Here is a 20,053-nt window from a genome sequence, read left to right on the forward strand (position 1 = left end):
GCGCATCTCGCAGGGCCACGGGGGCCTCTGGCTGGACATTATCCGGAATAAATACCTGCGCGGCCAACCCCTTGCCTTCTGCCAGAAGTCGGGTGGCTCTCAGTTCTGGCAGTCCCTTGTCCAGCTCCTCCCTGTGCTCCGCATTGGTACCTCTATCTCGGTAGGATCTGGCCGTTCGACGTTATTCTGGTATGACCGTTGGGCCGGTGACGCCCCCTTTGCGGCTCGCTTCCCCATTCTCTTTGCTATCTCTGTCGACCCCATGATCTCTGTTGATAGGGCCCTATTTGACTTAGGGCGCCTCGCTTTCCGTCGGCCATTTGGGCCTGCGGAATCCGCCGCCTGGCGTGAGCTTCTTGAGTGCGTCGCTCTTCATGAGCCGCTGGTTGACGGCGTCCAAGACCGTGTTCGATGGCATTTGGAGCCGTCTGGCCAGTTCTCTACCAAATCGCTCTATGCGGCCATTGCCCCCTCCGCCGCCCCTCCCCCCCTCTCAATGGTTTGGTCCGTCCGCCTCCCTCTGAAGATCCGTATCTTCATGTGGCAGTGGATCCGGGGACGGATCCCCTCCGGTGTGGAGGTCCGCAAGCGTAATGGCCCGGGTTCTGGTCTCTGCCCCCTCTGTGCCGTCCCCGAGGACTCTAACCACATCTTCTTCGCTTGCACCTCTGCCCAGTTCCTCTGGAGCTGTTTTCGCGAGCTTGTCGGCGGAAATTGGACTCACACCAACTTCCCCGACCTTTTTGCTGAACTCCAAGCGTCCCCCCCCCCCGTCCTCCCGCCACATTAGGTGGCTGGAGGTTGGGACCCTAGCCTGGACTCTTTGGACTGTTCGTAATAAGCTTGTGATTGAGCGCACTCCGCTTCGTCATGCTACTGACGCTCTCTACAAATTCTCGGGTTTCCTGCAGCTTTGGCGGCCGCTTAGCCGTCTCCTGGAGCGCGACGCCATCTCCGCCTTCATCGCCGACCTCCGCTCGATGGCCGTCCGCCTGTCGCCGCCGCCGCCGCCCCCTCCGCCGGAGCCTGACTAGTCCCCTGCGTGGGTCTCTCGCCCGGCCTCGCCCGGTTTCCTTTTCTGTTTCTTTGGGCTTGTTGAGCTGTGCCCTCAGCAGTACCTTATGACTTTTTTGTGCTACTTGGGTGTGTGTGTCTGAACCTGTTGGGGTTGTGTGTTTTGTGGCGGTGTGCTTTATCTATAAAGCGGGGCGAAAGCCTTTTTCGGTAATACACCCTGTCTTATGACCTACACCAATACACCCTGTCTAATCCGAACATCAAATGATGTAACTACTCCAATTACAATTTTTTTTTATGATTCATAACTCCTAATACCTGAACATAATAATACTAGGCGGACAGGGAACATAAACACCAACGAGTACTCGGCAGGCAACGAAGTATAAAGAAAATTACAATGTGGCAATTGCAAATTATCCAAACGTGGACGATCTACGCAGTGCAATACCTTAGATTTTCAGTTGGGGGCGTATGAAGCCGTTACAGGTTCTCCTGGCGTTGGGTCCGACTCCAGCAGCCAATTCATCCAACGGGTAACATGATGAAGCACCGAATCAAGGCCGGGATGGCACACCTCATGCGATGTTTCTTGAGGTCGCATAAGTGGATACCATGAGGGTGTGGGGAGGAGAGGGAGACCAGATCTGGGCGTCAATAGGCCGCAAGGGAAAGGACCCGGAGAGCATGATGAGGTCCATGTGTTACTTTAGGACCCCAGGTGGGAAGGAGGCAACAAGTGATCGCCGAGATCGGGGAGGCCGGGGTGGAGCAGCTGGCGGCGACGACGAGGGAGGTTTCGTGTGAGGGAGGTGAGAAGGTAAGACGAGATACGTGCGACTGATTAGGGAAGAGTAATTAGGCGGGGATGATGCAAGTGATTAGCCCCTCAGCCAACGGGATAAGGTGTATCTACAACCGTGAGATTCTAAAGAATTGACGGTACGCGAGTGGTCTGAGGATGGTCTAGTAACAGACTATAGATAGAAAGTGTTTTCCTTTTTCTTTTCTTTTATTATGTTCGGGTTACTAACATGAGGACTGCGGGTTGAATTGTTAAAAACTACAGGGACTCTTTTACAAAAGCGCCACGACGGTGAACCCGGGGACTCAATCTGTGCTTTATTATTAATAGTACAAATGCCCAGCGTTGCACCGGGCAATAAAAGGGGCACAACCTGCTTCATGTGTCATTGTGCACCTTTTTTATATCCAATTTTAATAAATGTCGATTATAAGGTTAAACATGGAAATATCCTTATTTTTAATAAAATTTAATGTTTTCATGTTTAACCTTATTATCGAGCCGCCCCAGTTGTTCCGCTGCAGTGAGAGCACTCTGTTGTTGTTGCTGCACATCACGACCTCATGCTGCTGCTCTTGCATGCTCGGGCTGTCAGGTGTCCGAAAAGAAGAAGAAAAAGTGTAGAGCTGCGAGAGCAGCAGTTTCAGGTGCTGACGTGCTCTCAAGGATCCTTCTGTGTCGGAATATCCATTCTTAGTTTGTGTTACTACTCATGAATTCTTTTTGCCACTGATGTGGTTAATAAAAAGATCAAAAATTTCAGCATTACTCAGACCTTACGTGTCAACTTTGTTGTTGATTGTACTAAATATGGGCAGAGAGCACTGTTTGAGTGGTGCATTATCTCTCCAAATATATAGCGCTTGTACTCAACCATGGACTTCTCGTGTATGATTTAAGGCCAGATTAGTTATATGAACTTTTCATAGTTATAATATGACAGCCAGCAAAAGTTCATATCAACAAACTCAAAAGGCAATGTTTCGAATGTTACGATATGCTAAATAGGCATAGATTAAGACTACTCCAGTTTAGCTAATTATCACTACATTCTAGAATTAAGAAAAACAATACAATTAAATATGCGAGCATGACTTCAAATTCCGCATTAGAAACCTGGCAAAAAACACCACTCTCCAACAAAAGGGAGTAGATCCATAAAGAACACACATGAGTAATTCAAATTATGAATTGGGCAGAGTTTTTCATTCTTGCCCAACATAGCAAATGAAAATAGCACCTTATCATATATTGGGTCTTCAATAGAATCAGATACATGGTCACAGTATTCCTGATATTGATGGTTTTTGAACTCTGAACAACAATAATAAGAGGACCACAGCAGCAACTGAAAGGTTTGCTTTCCGTGAAGAAATATAGTATTACATCAATAATAAAACGTGAAGGTTTGCTCACTCATCACCATGAAATTAGATGAATCTGTAACCTTTTTGTTGCTCTTGTGAACATGAAACAGAGGCACCCATTAAGAAACAATATACTTAAACAGGGGCTTCTGATTAGCTTTCAAGGGGATACATACCTCTGGTGTAGCCGCCACAGACGGCATTGGACGGCCCGACGGATGTTCATCACAAAATCAAAGATGCAAATCTTGGCATGAACGAAGCTACCAAAAAGGATGCCAAGAGCCATACTACAAACTGTTTGTACAAAATCATAAGTTAAACACACTCAGTTATCTACCACAGACTAAAGTTTACTCCAGGAATCAAGAGTTACCTATGGTAAGGTGTCAAATCTATTCTTGAGGTCCAATAAACAGCATGTATAACAAATTATGCAATTTGCATGCATTCCTAGCAATATCATGTAAATGCGGCGTGTCTCGCATCATATATCGGGACTGAGAGGGGAAACTTACAATCTGCACGCCGGTGTCATCGAGAGTGATTGTTGGCATGTCCGAGAGCCAAACCTCCTTGGCCCTCCACCTGACTTCGATCGGACGGCTCTGCCACCTGCATGTGCACACATGGCAGAGACATCAAAGCCAGGATGAATCAAACTAAGCTCACACCAACCTAATTCTACCAGGCTGAGGACCTTCAGTCAGCAATCGTACATCAAATATATGTTGTTGCAGTAGCAAGACTAAATAGGAGGTGCTACATAGCACTCTGACATATACAGTATAATTTGAAGTTTAGTCGGTATTGTATTCTTACGAACCCCTAAAAAAAGTACAGTATTCTACAAACTAACCTGCAACATACGGTTTAGTTTGAATTAGCAAACCTGAGCGTGCATCAGGCAGAGAACCGCACATATAGGGGACACAATATCAAGCCAAAGTGAATATATAGTTTCAGTTTTGCAAGCCATAGGGGGGAATTTAACTCTTGACATGTTAGGGTCATAATACTTCGGCTGTAGTTGGTTTAATGCCTATAGATAAACTGAAACATAACGCAAAATACATAAACAAACAGAGAAAGTAGTTGGTTTAATGCGCATATCAACCAAACTGAAATTGTGAGCAATCAGAAGTAGCACCAATTATTCAGAAAAAATTAAACTGAAACAGGGGCTTGTATAGCTGATTAGCTTTCAAGGGGAGACATACCCCAGGTGTAGCCACCTCAAGCGATGGACGGCTCGACGGATATTTTCTTCCGCTGGCGATGTTCATGGAAGGCAATGCATTAGGTATTATTGACCTTCTGAAATTGTAGTACATACATGTTGAATATCAAAATGTTGAGTACGAACTTATAATGTGCTTGCTCCTGAGAAGATAAAACCAACATAAACCTGATTACCATCTTGCAATAATTAAAATCGGGACTCTCAGGTCCCATCAAATTACCATGATAAAAGGAAAAAAACTAATTTTCAAAAGCAACTGAAATTAGAATGTAACAACAAATAGTGGTCCATTATCCCATTCCAAGTTCAGCACCCAAGGATTACCTCTTTTGGTCGATCTCCCCTCGTCAAGGATAAGTAATGTTCAGAAGGGCTTCTTTTTTCCATAATCAGGCATGCAAATTAATTACACTTCTGGTGGAAGGATCATCCCTTGGCGAGCCTCGCCTTTCTTCTAGTAGGTTGGCAAAGCATGGTTTGGCAGCCGGGGTACACCACCAAAGTCTGATAGTGGCTGAACACAGTCGTTCTGTGAGAAAAAAATAGTAAGTTGGATTTTGTCATGGAAGAGAGACAATTAACAATTATATCAGATTATGTAAAGACCCGGTGGACAGGTAAGTTGATTTAGCCAAGCGCAGTGCAGGTTTCGTGTAGATTTCTAAGCTAGATTTGCCTTGCGTTACATAGATTGCCTATTTGGCGGACTGTGATAAGTGCTTCCCAAGCTCCATAATTTGATACGTCCCTGTCATTAAGTAAAATAATTAGCTGTAGGCAAGTAACAAGAGTGTTTGGTGCAATCTGTCTATGGGGAATCATATATAATTGTTTGGTTTCAGTGATGTAACTATAGCCTCGGAATGAAACATTATGTTTTCCGAATATTTGTCTGTGCATTGCATAATTCCATGGATAGTTCACACGGGTTGATTTATTGTTTCATGTGCACATATTGATCAAATAAATTCTTCCAATCTAGTTAATTGTACTGCTGGATTCTGGTGGTCATTCTGAATGTACAGATTTGTTGTGTGGATCTCTGAACTAATATGGACCTGTTTACGAACTATAAATCAGCACTATTTCTGGTTCTTGCTATCAGTTTGATTTTGGTGGTACAAGTGGATATATACAGCAGTCATGCAGCCTGTGACTTCTTTGGCCCATATGAGAACCTTTGTAACTCTTGGCCCATTAACGGCCCGTTGTGAAACTGGCCCGTAATGAACAGTGTATCACTTTATACCCATTAACGGCCCGTTATTCCATTAGGCCGTTTTTAGCCCAAGTTATCTTTCGGCCTTCTCGGGGCCCATTGATTCTTGGGCTCATTTGCAGCATTCGGTTACATACGATCCGTTACTGTCATTTTCTGCTTGTGGGCCAAATTCAGCCCGTCGTTACAGTCGGCCCATTTATGGACCGTTAATACGTTGGGCCGTTTTCATGTCAAAAAAACCCGTTGGGCTGTTTTCATAGAGTTATCAAATACGGCCTATTAACGGCCCGTTATGGTCCACGAATAGTATGGCCCATGATTGGCGAAATGATGATACGCCCTGCTACCTCTTGAGCACTACGTTGGATTTTCCCAAAGAGGAGAGGATGATGCAGCAAAGTAGCGTAAGTATTTCCCTCAGTTTTTGAGAACAAGGTATCAATCCAGTAGGAGACCACGCACGTACCTACACAAAACGATAGCAACTCGCAACCAACGCTTAGGGGTTGTCAATCCCTTCACGATCACTTACGAGAGTGAGATCTGATAGAGATAATATTTTTGGTATTTTTGATAGATAGATGCAAAGTAAAAAGTAAAAGGCAAAGTAAAAACAAAGCAAGTAAATAAGTGATAGAGATTGATATGATGAGAATAGACCCGGGGGCCATAGGTTTCACTAGTGGCTTCTCTCGAGAGCATAAGTATTCTACGGTGGGTGAACAAATTACTGTTGAGCAATTGACAGAATTGAGCATAGTTATGAGTATATCTAGGCAATGATCATGTATATAGGCATCACGTCCAAAACAAGTAGATCAAAACGATTCTGCATCTACTACTATTACTCCACTCATCGACCGCTATCCAGCATGCATCTAGAGTATTAAGTTAAAAACAGAGTAACGCCTTAAGCAAGATGACATGATGTAGAGGGATAAATTCATGCAATATGATAAAAAACATCTTGTTATCCTCGATGGCAACAATACAATATGTGCCTTGCTGCCCCTTCTGTCACTGGGAAAGGACACCGCAAGATTGAACCCAAAGCTAAGCACTTCTCCCATTGCAAGAACTACCAATCTAGTTGGCCAAACCAAAAAGGATAATTCGAAGAGACTTGCAAAGATAGCTCAATCATACATAAAAGAATTCAGAGAAGAATCAAATATTTTCCATAGATAATACTGGATCATAAACCCACAATTCATCGGTCTCAACAAACACACCGCAAAAAGAAGATTGCATCGAATAGATCTCCACGAGAGAGGGGGAGAACATTGTATTGAGATCCAAAAGGAGAGAAGAAGCCATCTAGCTACTAGCTATGGACCCGAAGGTCTAAAGTAAACTACTCACACTTCATCGGAGGGGCTATGGTGATGATGTAGAAGCCCTCTATGGTGGATGCCCCCTCTGGCGGAGCTCCAGAACAGGCCCCAAGATGGGATCTCGTGTATACAGAAGGTTGCGGCGGTGGGATTAGGTTTTTGGCTCCTGTTCTGATCGTTCGGGGATACGTAGGTATATATATGAGGAAGGAGTACGTCGGTGGAGCGTCAGGGGGCCCACGAGGTAGGGGGCGCCCAGGGGGCGCGCCCTCCACCCTCGTGACCGCCTCTGGCACTGCTTGGAGTAGGGTCCAAGTCTCCTGGATCATGTTCGGTTGGAAAATCACGATCCTGAAGGTTTCATTCTGTTTGGACTCCGTTTGATATTCTGTTTCTTCAAAATACTGAAAAGGGCAAAAAAAATAGCAATTCTGGGCTGGGCCTCCGGTTAATAGGTTAGTCCCAAAAGTAATATAAAAGTGGAAAATAAAGCCCAATATAGTCCAAAACAGTAGGTAAAGTAGCATGGAGCAATCAAAAATTATAGATATGTTGGAGACGTATCAGGCATCCCCAAGCTTAATTCCTGCTCGTCCTCGAGTAGGTAAATGATAAAAAAGAATTTTTGATGCGGAGTGATACTTGGCATAATTTCAATGTAAATCTTCTTAATTGTGATATGAATATTCAGATCCAAAAGATTCAAGACAAAAGTTCATATTGACACAAAAATAATAATACTTCAAGCATACTAATCAAAGCAATCATGTCTTCTCAAAATAACATGGCAAAAGAAAGTTCATCCCTACAAAATCATATAGTCTGGCTGTTGCTCTATCTTCATCACTTAAAGTATTTAATCATGCACAACCCCGATGACAAGCCAAGCAATTGTTTCATACTTTAATAATCTCAAACTCTTTCAACTTTCACGCAATACATGAGCGTGAGCCATGGACATAACACTATAGGTGAAATAGAATGGTGGTTGTGGAGAAGACAAAAAAGGAGAAGATAGTCTCACATCAACTAGGCGTATCAACGGGCTATGGAGATGCCCATCAATAGATATCAATGTGAGTGAGTAGGGATTGCCATGCAACGGATGCACTAGAGCTATAAGTATATGAAATCTCAATGAAAGAAACTAAGTGGGTGTGCATCCAACTTGCTTGCTCACGAAGACCTAGGGCACTTTTGAGGAAGACCATCATTGGAATATACAAGCCAAGTTCTATAATGAAAAATTCCCACTAGTATATGAAAGTGACAACATAGGAGACTCTCTATCATGAAGATCATGGTGCTACTTTGAAGCACAAGTGTGGTAAAAGGATAGTAGCATTGTCCCTTCTCTCTTTTTCTCTCATTTTTTTATTTGGACCTTTTCTCTTTTTTTTATGGCCTCTTTTTTGGGGCTTCTTTGGCCTCTTTTATTTTTTTCGTCTAGAGTCTCATCCTGTTGGGGAAGCTGGTCCACGAACACCTATGGGACCCGGCGGACCGAGCCCCTTTCGGTTCGGCAGAGGGCGGAGGTCGCACGAAGAGCGGATCGAGGCGAAGCACACGAGCAGTTTTACCCAGCTTTAGAGCTCTCCGGAGAGATAATACTCCTACTGCTGCTTGTCTGATTGTATTGAGTTCTTGCTCGGGAGCGCTGAGTGCTATAGTACACTCGAGATGCTAACGAGACCGAGCGTGAGTGTTTTCTGGCTTTCGAACCCCCCTCTACGTTGCGCATGGGCCTCCTTTTATATGCTCAAGGGGTCTCCGACAGGTGGCAACGTAGACAAGGGCAAAAATGGAAAAGGTGTTGCGGTTGGTATAACTACTTGTACAGTGTATCCTACCTAACCCTGACGGTAGGGGACAAAGGCATTAAATGCCCGTCTGCGTCGCCCGAATAGTGCAAAAAGGACCGTCAGGGATGCCACTGCTCGCCACGATGGCAGTCTTGTCAGCGTCGCTTACCACCATGCACCGCTAGCTGCACAGCCTCTTGCCATGCGCGCCTGGAAAGGCCTCAGGGCGACACGTTGGTGGATGTGCTGGAGCGCGTGTACTGAGTGGTAGCTTGTCGCAGCAAGCGCCTTGCCGCGGATATTGTCTTGTCGCGCCCGGAAGCTTGTCGCTCACCGGGTTCCTTGCGATGCCTTGGTTGGCCTTCCCGGCAAGCTCCTCTTGCCGGGGCCTTGTCTCCTTGGCTTGAATACTTTGTTCTTGAATGGTTCCAAAGGAACCACAGAGGACCTTGGCGGTCACCCGGCAAGCCTTGCCGCGGGGTGCTGCAACTGCCCATGCACAAGTTCGGGATACTAGGGTACCCCTACTCTAGTACACCGACAGGAGCCCCCGGGCCTGGGCCACACATGGCGCCGAGCGCTGTTGGGCCAGGCCCAAAACAGGGCACGCGCGGCCTGGGTTACGCCGTATCTTACTCCGTATCCACCGCGCCCTCCCCCAACGGCACGCGTTGAATGCGGCATCGTGGGAGAGATCGTGGGTGGTTTCTTTATTCGAAAAGGCGGAATGTCCGCCCCCTCCCTTTTTCTAAGCAGGGGAAACAGGGGCAGTTCGCCCATCTCGCCGGTTGCTACTCCAATCTCGGAAATCTCCGTCGCTCCCCCCTTCTTCTCAAAGCCGAAAGAGAGCAGCGCGCCGCCCCCCATTGCCACCAGCACCACCAACGCCATCGATCTCCCCCACCACCTCCGCCATGGCTCCGAAAGCCGACAAGGGGAAGGGCGTGAAATCGGTCGAGGCGCAGCGGCTCGTGGTGCTGCGAAAGGAGCGGGCCATCTTCCCCCCTCAGCTTGCCGCGAAGGAGCTGAGGGAGTACTACTACCTCTTCTGGTCGACGGAGACGCGAGCGCATCCGCGCACGAAGGTACTCCCGGCTGCTGCTTCGGAACTGGCTCCGAACGGATACCCCTTCTTTGCGTTGTTCTTCTACTGCGGGCTCTGCCCGCCCTTCTCTGAATTTTTCTATGACATCATGAACACCTACGGGTTCCGCCTCCTTGACTTCACCCCCAACACCGTTCTGACCATGGCAGTTTTCCCACATCTCTGCGAAAACTTTGTCGGAGTCCATCCAAACGTAGCTCTTTTTTGCCACTTCTTTATGCCCCGAGTCGAGAGAGGAGAGCCTTTATCCGGCGGAATCGCCTGGATCTCGAGAGTCGGCAAGAAGGAAGCTTATCTGGAGGGAGAGCTCCGCAGCAAGTGGGAGGAATGGAGAGCAGAGTGGTGCTGGATTGTCGAGGAGAACCCACAGCCATTTACCGCCATGCGACAAGTCCCAATAGAGCGCGGTAACGATTGGAGCAACGTGGCCCCGAAAGACGATAGGCTGAAGATTGCCGTCATCCGGATCTTACGCCTCAGGCTTGCCGGGCTCACCGTAGGCGCTGTTGGCGCAGATTTCCTTCGCCGCCGCATCGCCCCCCTGCAGGAGAGGAGGAGATCCGCCTGGGAGTTCCAAAACTCGGCGGATATCATGAGGCTGCGCCCGGGCCTCAACTTCAACTTCACTGTCCTGGAGCTGGACACGATGCTCCTAGAACTGTTCAAGCGCGATCCTCAACATCCATTCACGTCGCCGAGGGGTGTCGTTCCGTTGTGCAACAACTCCTCGCTCGACCGCATCCGTGCAATGATGCCGCTGTGCGATTCGCATGGAATCGTTCCAACCTGGCAAGAGCCTGCATACGACGTCGTGCGGGATTTCTTTGACGGCCTGGTGGAAGTGCCGGTCCGCTCCGATGAACAGAAGAGCCTCACCCGCGACACCACCGATGCGGAGATGCAGCGCATCGCCACCAGGCTGGAAGAGGCGGCGGCAACAGCTGCCGCGGGCGAGTTTGGATTCACCGTGGAGGAGGCAGAGGCAGCAGAGGCGGCAAGCCTTGTCGAGCGAGAGGAGTTTGCCGGCGAGGAAGAGCTTGCCGGGTCTGAAGCTGAGTCGAGCGAGCCCGGCGAGGGAGAGCTTGTCGGGCCCGAACCTTCAGACAGCTTGCCGCAGGCGGAGCCCCCAGCTCCGCCAAGAAGGCGTCTCCGGAAGGCCGCGGACGTAGCAGGGCGGGAGACGAGTCAACAGCCGCCGAGCCGCGCGACACGCTCTACCGCGGCAAGCACCGTTGCCGCGGGAGTGCCTCACGCCGCTGCGGCAACTAGAGCGGGGTCTTCCCGGTCCGCCGCTACTGCTCCTGCCAAGCGGACAAGGGAACCTACTCCTCCGCCTCGTCGCACCGAAGGCGAGCCGGACTTCGATCTCTCCGCGCTCAGCTCCGACGAGGAAGAAGAAGAGTAAGATTCTTTGTTGTACTTGTAGTTCTTCAATTCTTGCTGTTTTGTCTTGTATCTGATTTGCTTTACTCCGAACCCATTACTTTTCAGGACTCTGGCCCAAAGAGCGGCGAAGAGAGCCAAGGTCCCGGTGATTGTCATCGAGGACGAAACCACCGCGACAGCAGAGGGCGTGTCCGAGACCATCTTGCCGGACCCGGCAACTTTTCCCCAAAGCAGCCCCCATCGCAGCCCCCAGCGTAAGTATATAGTTTACTTCCTGCTGTCAGGCGCGCATGGGTGATATTTCTTTGCTGATATCTGACTGTTAGTTTGTGCAGGAGCAGAGCAGTCTCACCAGGAGAGCCCGGAAGCCGCTCCCAAAATGCCATCTGCTTCGACTACACCGCCAAGGGAGGATTCCCCGGCAAGGGAGCGTTCTCCGGCAAGGGACAGTTCTCCGGCAAGGGACAGTTCTCCGGCAAGGGACAACACCAGCGACCCTCCGGTGGTTGAGACCACGACTACAGATCCTACTACAGGTAATCCTCTTGCTTTAAAACTTCCCTTGGGTTCTTCTTCTTCTGATTTTCTTTTTGGATATTTTCTTGAATTTTCTCTTTTCTTCGTTCGTCAGATCCATCTGCCACGGAGCCGATGGAAACCGAGGTCGCCGGCGAGGAAAACACGCGCAGCAATACCGACGACGCCGTTGCCACCGAAGGGGAAGCCGGCGCTGATGAGCCCGCCGGCGAAGAGGCCGCCAAAGCTGCTGCTGCAGAAGCTGGCGAGGGATCCGGCGATCACACTGACGGCCCCGAGGCCGCAGGAGCGCCAGGCGCTACGCCGACCGCCGATCCCTCCGCCACTGCTGCAGCGCCAGGCTCCGAAGAGCCCCAGCCCAGCACCTATTTGAAGGTCGGCGATGGCATCTTCATCAAGATCCCTTGGGCGTCAAGCTCCAGGGCGCCGGTCGAAGGAGAGATTTTGGATGGAGAGGTGCTCGCCTCCGCTGGGCTGACGCTGGTCGACGCGCCAAGCAGCAGCAGTGATGAGCCTGAGGAGGAGCGACTGCTTCGGAAGCTGTTGTCGCTGTACCGCGCCCGACAAGCCAAGATGGAATCCCGAGAAGCGCTTGTCGCGAGGGCGGGAGTGGACATTGAGAAGCGCGCTGAGGAGCTCCGGGGTCTCAGGCAGGAAACTCTCCGATCCCTGGCAGAGGAGCGGGAGCCGGTTGCCGAGGAGCGGAAAGCCTTCCTCCTTGAGAAGGCTGAGGTTGAAGAGAAACAGCGGCTCGCTGCCGAGAAGCTATCTGCACAGGAAGGTGAATTGGCGCAGCGCAAGGTCAACCTTGACAGCCACGAGGAGGAGCTTGCCGCGCGCGAGCAAGCAACTGGTGGGCTCTTAAGGAAGCAAAGGATGCTGCCGTAGCTGCCGAGGCCGCCAAGAAGGAGCTGGAGACGAAGATGGCGCAGCTGGAGGCCGATCTCAAGGCGAGCGGCGAGGAGCTTGCCGCGCTCAAGCGTGAGCGCGAGAAGGACGCCGCTGCTCATGGTGAGCTGCAGGGTCGTCTCGCTGAGAGGAGCAAAGAGCTTAGCGCCGCCAAGGACTCCAACGCAGATCTAGAGTTGAAGCTGGCCACTTTGACCAAGACGCTGGACGGCGCCAGGGAGCAGGAGGTGGCTTTGAAGGAGAAAATCAAGGCCGACGAGGCGCTGCTGGCGAGTGCTGCTGCCGCCCAGAATGCTTTTAGGGAAACTTTGGAGCACTGGACCGAGGGTCTCATGAATGTTGCCGCCGCCATCGACGGGGAGCTGGCGCAGCTGGGGATGGAGGACCTCGGGTATTCTTCCGACGAGCACCTCCAACCCAGCGCCAAGCTCAGTTTGTTCTTCAAAGGTGTGGCGACGGCCCTCCAGCGACTCCGGGAGAAGATCCCAAAGCAGCTGGCCGACGAGTCGCGCAAGATCTACACGGGAGTTCTTCAAAAGGTGCTGGTGAAGGTGGCCTTCCGCAACCCAGGCCTTAACCTCACCAACGTCCTCAGGTCCCTGTCGCCGGATGCTGATCTGGAAGCGCTCAAGGCCCTTATTGCACCCATTGTGGACAAGGTGAGCGAGATCAAGAGGGTCGAGGGCGATCACGTAGATTAGGCCGCCCGTTTTCTCTTTTTCTTTGTCGCTATTGGTCATGTCATGAGAACAATCTGTCAGAGCTGCGACAAGCTATCTTGTAATATAACTCTATTTTGGGTAGAGATTGCTGTGTTATTTCCTTTACTTGATTCCTTCCTTTGTATGTTTTTGCCCTACGCTTTTAGGGAACTTGTCGGCGCAGGCACCTTAGCCGTGAGCGCTGAGTGCGGGACATCAGCAGCCTGTTGGCGGTGCCGCTACCGACAAGAAACCTTGTTGCAACTAGTCGCAGCTCACTTAAGTTGTTGAGCGGACTCGAAACAAAGTAAGGGCGCAACTAGCTACGAGTTGGTTCCTCCGCGCACAGGTTTTCCATACAAAGTACGGTCGTTCGAGGAAGATAACTTAAAAATTTAAAACTGATTGCTCAAACTTTGGCAACTTAGTTTTTTTGTCGTTTGCTTTCCGGTAAGGCGAAACTTCCTTGAACGATGCCTAGTCCACACCATTATCTTCTCCTTTCCCCCCCGGCAAACTTGTGTGCGAGGGAACCTTCCTTTCCTTTTTGAGAAAAAGAAAGAAGAGAAAATAATGATATGGAGCCTTACGGCTCGTTATTGCTTACCGGGGGTAGGCGCTGCACAAAGTGTCAGATAACGCATGCAATAATAAAGTAGACAGCATGATATTGACAAGATGTGCGGAGCACATGAGCTTTACTTATGCACGGGGTCTACGCCCGGCTTTGTACAAAGGATTATATGCAACATCGGCAAGACTTGTACAAAAGGTGGTTGCCGGAAAAGATTCCGGCAACCGCGCCCTACGGGTAAAACTTACGAAGATGCTCAATGTTCCAGGAGTTGCTCACCGGAATGCCATCTTCGGTCTCAAGGCGGACAGCGCCAGGCCTAGTGACTCGTTTCACCCGGTAAGGGCCTTCCCACTTCGGTGTCAACTTGTTGGAATTCTTGGCGGACTGAACGCGCCGAAGAACAAGGTCGTCTTCCTCGAAACTTCTGGCATTAACTTTGCGGCTATGGTAGCGGCGCAAAGCTTGCTGGTATCGAGCAGCTCGTACAGCAGCCTGAAGACGGTCCTCCTCAAGGAGCAGCGCGTCATCTTGTCGCAGCTGCTCTTGCTCAAGCTCATCATAAGCGAGCACTCGAGGTGATCCGTATACGAGTTCCGTGGGGAGAACTGCCTCTGCTCCATAGACTAGAGCGAAAGGTGTCTGGCCAGTGGCTCGATTTGGCGTCGTCCTGATCGACCAAAGAACCACCAGCAGCTCCTCAATCCAGTTCTTTCCGCACTTGTGCAGCCTGTCGAAAGTTCTGGTCTTGAGCCCGCGCAGCACTTCAGCATTTGCCCTCTCTGCTTGACCGTTACTTCTCGGATGAGCAACAGAAGCGAAGCATACCTTGGCGCCAAGATCTTGGACATACTGCATGAAGGTGCGGCTCGTGAATTGTGTGCCGTTGTCGGTGATGATCCTGTTAGGGATCTTGAAACGGCAAACAATCGACCTAAAGAACTTGACTGCTGACTGTGCTGTCACCTTCCTCACTGGTTCCACTTCCGGCCACTTTGTGAACTTGTTGATTGCAACGTACAAGTACTCAAAGCCCCCGACAGCTCGGGGAAAAGGGCCGAGGATATCGAGCCCCCAGACCGAAAATGGCCAGGATAAAGGGATCGTCTGGAGAGCTTGAGTTGGCTAGTGTATCTGCTTGGAATGGAACTGGCACGCTTCACACTTGGTTACTTGTGTAGTTGCATCCTGGAGGGCTGTCGGCCAAAAGAAACCTTGCCGGAACGCTTTGCCGGCAAGTGCTCTTGCGCCAATGTGGTGACCACATATGCCTCCATGTATCTCTGCCAACAGCTTTTGTCCATCCTCCCGGAGAATACACTTCAATTTCACGCCATTGAGTCTTCTTCTGTACAGTGTGTCGTCGACAAACTGGTACATACTTGACTGCCGGGCTACTCTTTCCGCTTCTTCTTGCTCTTCGGGAAGTTCTCCTGTCTGAAGGAAACGGACAATCTGCTGTGCCCATGCTGGAGCTTGCGGCTCGACAACAAAGACTAAAGGCACATCTGCTGCTGCGGGAACATCCGCTTCTACGGCGAGAACCTGCGGCTCAGCCGGAGCTTGACGTTCCCCGGCAAGCTTGCCGGAGCAAAACTTGTCGGGAGCGTCTGCTTCAACGGAACAAACCCTAAGGCTTGCCGGAGCAGACTGCTCCTCAGCACCCTTGGTGTTGATCTTGAGGACTTTCTTGACGGCGGCTTCGGGGAGCCCTGCCGGAAAATAGTCACCAGAAATCAACTTCCTCTTCTTGCTCTGTCTAGTTGATGGCGTTACGGACGGTTGAGTCAGCTTGAGTACAAAGATCCCTGGTTCCACAGGTAACTTAAGTGCGGCGCACTTTGACAGGCCATCGGCAATGTCGTTCTGAGCTCTTGGAACATGTTCCATCTGTAGGCCGTCAAAGTGCTCTTCTAGCTTTCTCACTTCATCAACGTAGGCTTCGATCAACGGACTCTGATAATTCTTGTTCACTTGGCGGACGACAAGCTGTGAGTCACCCCTGACAATGAGCTTCTTGATTCCAAGGTCTGCTGCGATCCTGAGACCGGCAAGCAAACCTTCATACTCTGCAGTATTGTTCGTTGCTTGCTCCTTGGGAAAGTGCATCTGGACTACGTACTTGAGGTGCTCTCCGGTGGGTGCAACAAGTAGCACGCCCGCACCGGCGCCTTGCAGCGAGAAAGCACCATCAAAGTACATCAGCCACTCTTTGCTTGCTTCCTTGACGGGGATGCTCGTTTCTGGAACTTCTTCATCTTGTGTTGGCGTCCACTCTGCTATGAACTCTGCCAATGCTCTGCTTTGGATAGTTGAAGTGCTCTCAAACTTGAGGCCAAATCTTGACAGCTCCAGTGCCCACTCGACAATCCTGCCTGTTGCTTCTGGATTTTGCAGTATCCTCTTCAGCGGAAAACGAGTGACGACTGTGATCTCATGTGCTTGGAAGTAATGGCGCAACTTTCTCGAGGCCATGAGAAGGCCGAAAAGCAATTTCTGCACACCAAAATACCTTGACCTAGCCCCCTAAAGAAGGGAACTGACAAAGTAAACTGGGCACTGCACCATTCTTTTCTGCATCTTCTCATGCGCCCGCGCAGATCCATCTTTGTCGGGACCAGAGCTTGCCGGTGAAGTCTCCTGCTTGTCGCTGGATGCATCTGCCGTGGTTGCTGGCTCATCATCCGCCTCCCTCTCTGATACTAACGCAGCACTAACCACTTGATTGGTTGCCGCTATATATAGCAGCAACTTCTCTTGTGGCTTAGGTGCGACAAGTGTTGGAGTGGAGGACAGGTATCTCTTTAAGTCCTGCAACGCAGCCTCCGCTTCCGGAGTCCATTTCATTGGACCTGCCTTTTCAATATTTTGAAAAATGGCAGGGCACGCTCAGCAGACCTAGAGATAAACCTGCTGAGAGCAGCTATGCAACCGGCAAGTCTTCGTACATCCTTGACGCGCTTTGGAGCTTCAATCTGCTCAATGGCCTTGATCTTGTCGGGATTGGCTTCAATTCCCCGCTGAGACATGAAGAACCCGAGAAGCTTGCCGGAGGGGACTCCGAACACACACTTCTCGGGGTTAAGCTTGAGGTTGATCTTGCGCAGATTTGCAAAGGTTTCGTCTAAATCTTGAATCAGAGTTGACTTGTCCTTGCTCTTGACCACTATATCATCCATGTAGGCTTCCACATTTCTGTGTATTTGCGGCTCAAAAGCGTCATGGACTACCCTTGCAAATGTTGAACCAGCATTCTTTAAACCGAAAGGCATCCGTACGAAACAGTAAGTGCCACATGGGGTGATGAATGCGGTCTTCTCCTCATCCTCTTCTGCCATGAAGATCTGATGGTATCCTGAGTATGCATCAAGAAATGAAAGCAAGTCACATCCGGCCGTGGAGTCAACAATCTGGTCGATGCGCGGCAAGGGAAATGGGTCTTTGGGGCAAGCTTTATTAACATCGGTAAAATCGATACAAAGCCTCCATTTCCCGTTTTCCTTGCGCACGACTACAGGATTGGCCAACCACGTAGGATGGAGCACTCCTCTGACAAGGCCTGCTGCTTCCAATTTCTTGATTTCTTCTGCAATGAATTCTTGGCGCTCCACTGCCTGTTTCCTGACTTTCTGCTTGACGGGCCGCGCATGAGGACAGACGGCAATATGGTGCTCGATTACTTTCCTGGGAACACCGGGGATGTCAGACGGTTGCCACGCAAACACGTCGACGTTCGCCCGCAGGAAAGCAACGAGTGAGCTTTCCTATTTAGGGTCGAGAGTGGCACTGATGGTGAAGGTACCACCACTGCCATCCTCCTTGGCGGACACCTTCTTGGTCTCAGGTGGAGCTACCATTGTTTTCTTACACTTGTCGATGGAGCTCGATGGTGCGTCCTCGATGGTAGCGCAGCACTCCGAAGAGGTGCGCTTGCCGGAATGGGCATCAGAACTCTTGTCGGACTCAGAACTCTTGCCGGACTTGGTCTTCTTCTTCGCCCCGGGAGCTTCAACGGCAAGTCACTTGCGATCCGTTGCGGCTGCTGCTTCCCGGTAGATCTTGTCGGCGCAGATAAGAGCATCCTTCTTGTCGCCAGGGACAGAGATGACACTTATTGGGCCTGGCATCTTCAGCATGTTGTATGCATAGTGAGAGGCTGCCATGAATTTGGCGAGTGCTGGACGGCCGAGTATCCCATTGTAAGGCAATGGAAAGTTAGCAACGTCAAAAGTGACCCTCTCAGTCCTGAAGTTCAACTCGCTGCCAAATGTTACCGGCAACGTGATCTTTCCCTTCGGCTTGCTCCTTCCTGGATTGATTCCTTGGAACGTGCTGGTCTCTTCGAGCTCGCCATCAGGGATCTGGAGTTTCTGGAGTACCACGGAGGAGATCAGGTTCAAGCCGGCCCCGCCGTCAACTAGCATCTTAGTGACCTTGAGGTTGCGGATAGTTGGTGAAACCAACATCGGCAAGCACCCGACCGCAGTTATGCGATCAGGGTGGTCCTCAATATCAAAGATGATAGGCGTGCTGGACCATTTCAGAGGCCTGCGTGACTCGACGGGTGGTTCTGCCGCATTAACTTCCCGCACCCACTGCTTGAGCTGGTGGTGTGAAGTATGCAGAGAAGCACCTCCGTCAACACATAGGACCTCTGTGGCTTTCTGGAACTCCTGCTCATCGGTCTCGTCATCATCCATATCTTCATCGTCGTCGTCATCTTCATCCTTGTCGCGGCTGCGGGGAGGTCTGTCTCCTTGCCGCTGCTTGGCCTTGCCGCGGCGTCCTCCTCGGCCGGGACGTTTCTTGCCAGCTCCTCCAGCACCTTCCTGGGCTTTCTCCTTGTCGCGTCGCTCGTATTCAGCCTTTTGCTGCTCGACCTTCTTGCAGCTCTAGAGGTCATGGCCCTTGGTGCGATGGATCTTGCAGTACTGCTTGTTGGTGCCGTCCTGCTTGTCGGCGACCACCACAGCCTGGTAGTTGGTGCCTGCGGCAATCTCCTTGCCGGAGCTACCAGCTTTGGCTTTCTTGGCGCCACCTCCATTGCCGGACTGCTCAACGACTAGCACATCTTTGCATTTCTTCTTCCTGTTGTTCTGCCGCCGGTTTTTCTTTGCCGGGGCAGTCTCCTCACTATCAGATCCTCCTGCTCCCATATTCTCTCCGGGGTGTTTCCTCCCTTCCTCAACACGTGCACACTTGTCGGCCAGGGCATATAGCTCACTGACGTCTCTGATCTTGCACATCACCATCTCCTCCCGCATCCTGCGGTTTCGCACGTTCTGATGGAACGCGCTGATTACTGCGGCAGGGTGGACATTTGGGATGTTGTGCTGTACGCGGCTGAATCTCTGAATGTACTTGCGCAGGGGCTCTCCTTCCTTCTGGGCGAGCAGATGAATATCGCTCTCTTGGCCATGAGGCTTGTGGCCGTCTGTAAAGGCGCCGACAAACTGATGGCATAGGTCTGCCCATGAGGATATGGAGTTGTCCGGCAAGTGCATGAGCCAGGATCTGACATTGGGCTTGAGCACCAGCGGGAAGTAATTGGCCAGGATCTTGTCGTCCTGCCCCCCAGCAGCTTGCACCATGATGGTATAGATGCTAAGGAACTCCGACGGATGCGACTTGTTGTCGTACTTCTCTGGTACATCTGGCTTGAAATTCTTCGTGCTGGGCCACTGGACTTGCCGAAGCTCACGAGTGAACGCAGGGCAACCTATCGCGTACGGCAAGTCGCCTGGTTCCCCTGGCGCATGCATGTCGATAGAGGGCCCAGCGCGCTGGTCCGATTGACGCCGCGCTTCTCTTTGGCGCTCGATGCGAGTACGAGCGTCTTCTTGCTGTCGTTCATGAAGAACTTGGCGCTGATCGCGACGAGCTCGTGGATCTGATGATGCGGTGGAGTCGCTGTCGAGGTGGATCCCGCGAGTCGGCGATCTTGGCCTTCGGGGTGGAGAGTGCATGGTGGTTGCACCCCCATCGGTTTCGTCGCCACCGGCTCGTGCCTGGCAGTCCTGCCGCGACAGCGACGCACTCGGCTGCCGCGGA

The sequence above is a fragment of the Triticum aestivum genome, chromosome 6B, assembly GCF_018294505.1.
Source record: "Triticum aestivum cultivar Chinese Spring chromosome 6B, IWGSC CS RefSeq v2.1, whole genome shotgun sequence".
NCBI classification, from domain to species: domain Eukaryota; kingdom Viridiplantae; phylum Streptophyta; class Magnoliopsida; order Poales; family Poaceae; genus Triticum; species Triticum aestivum.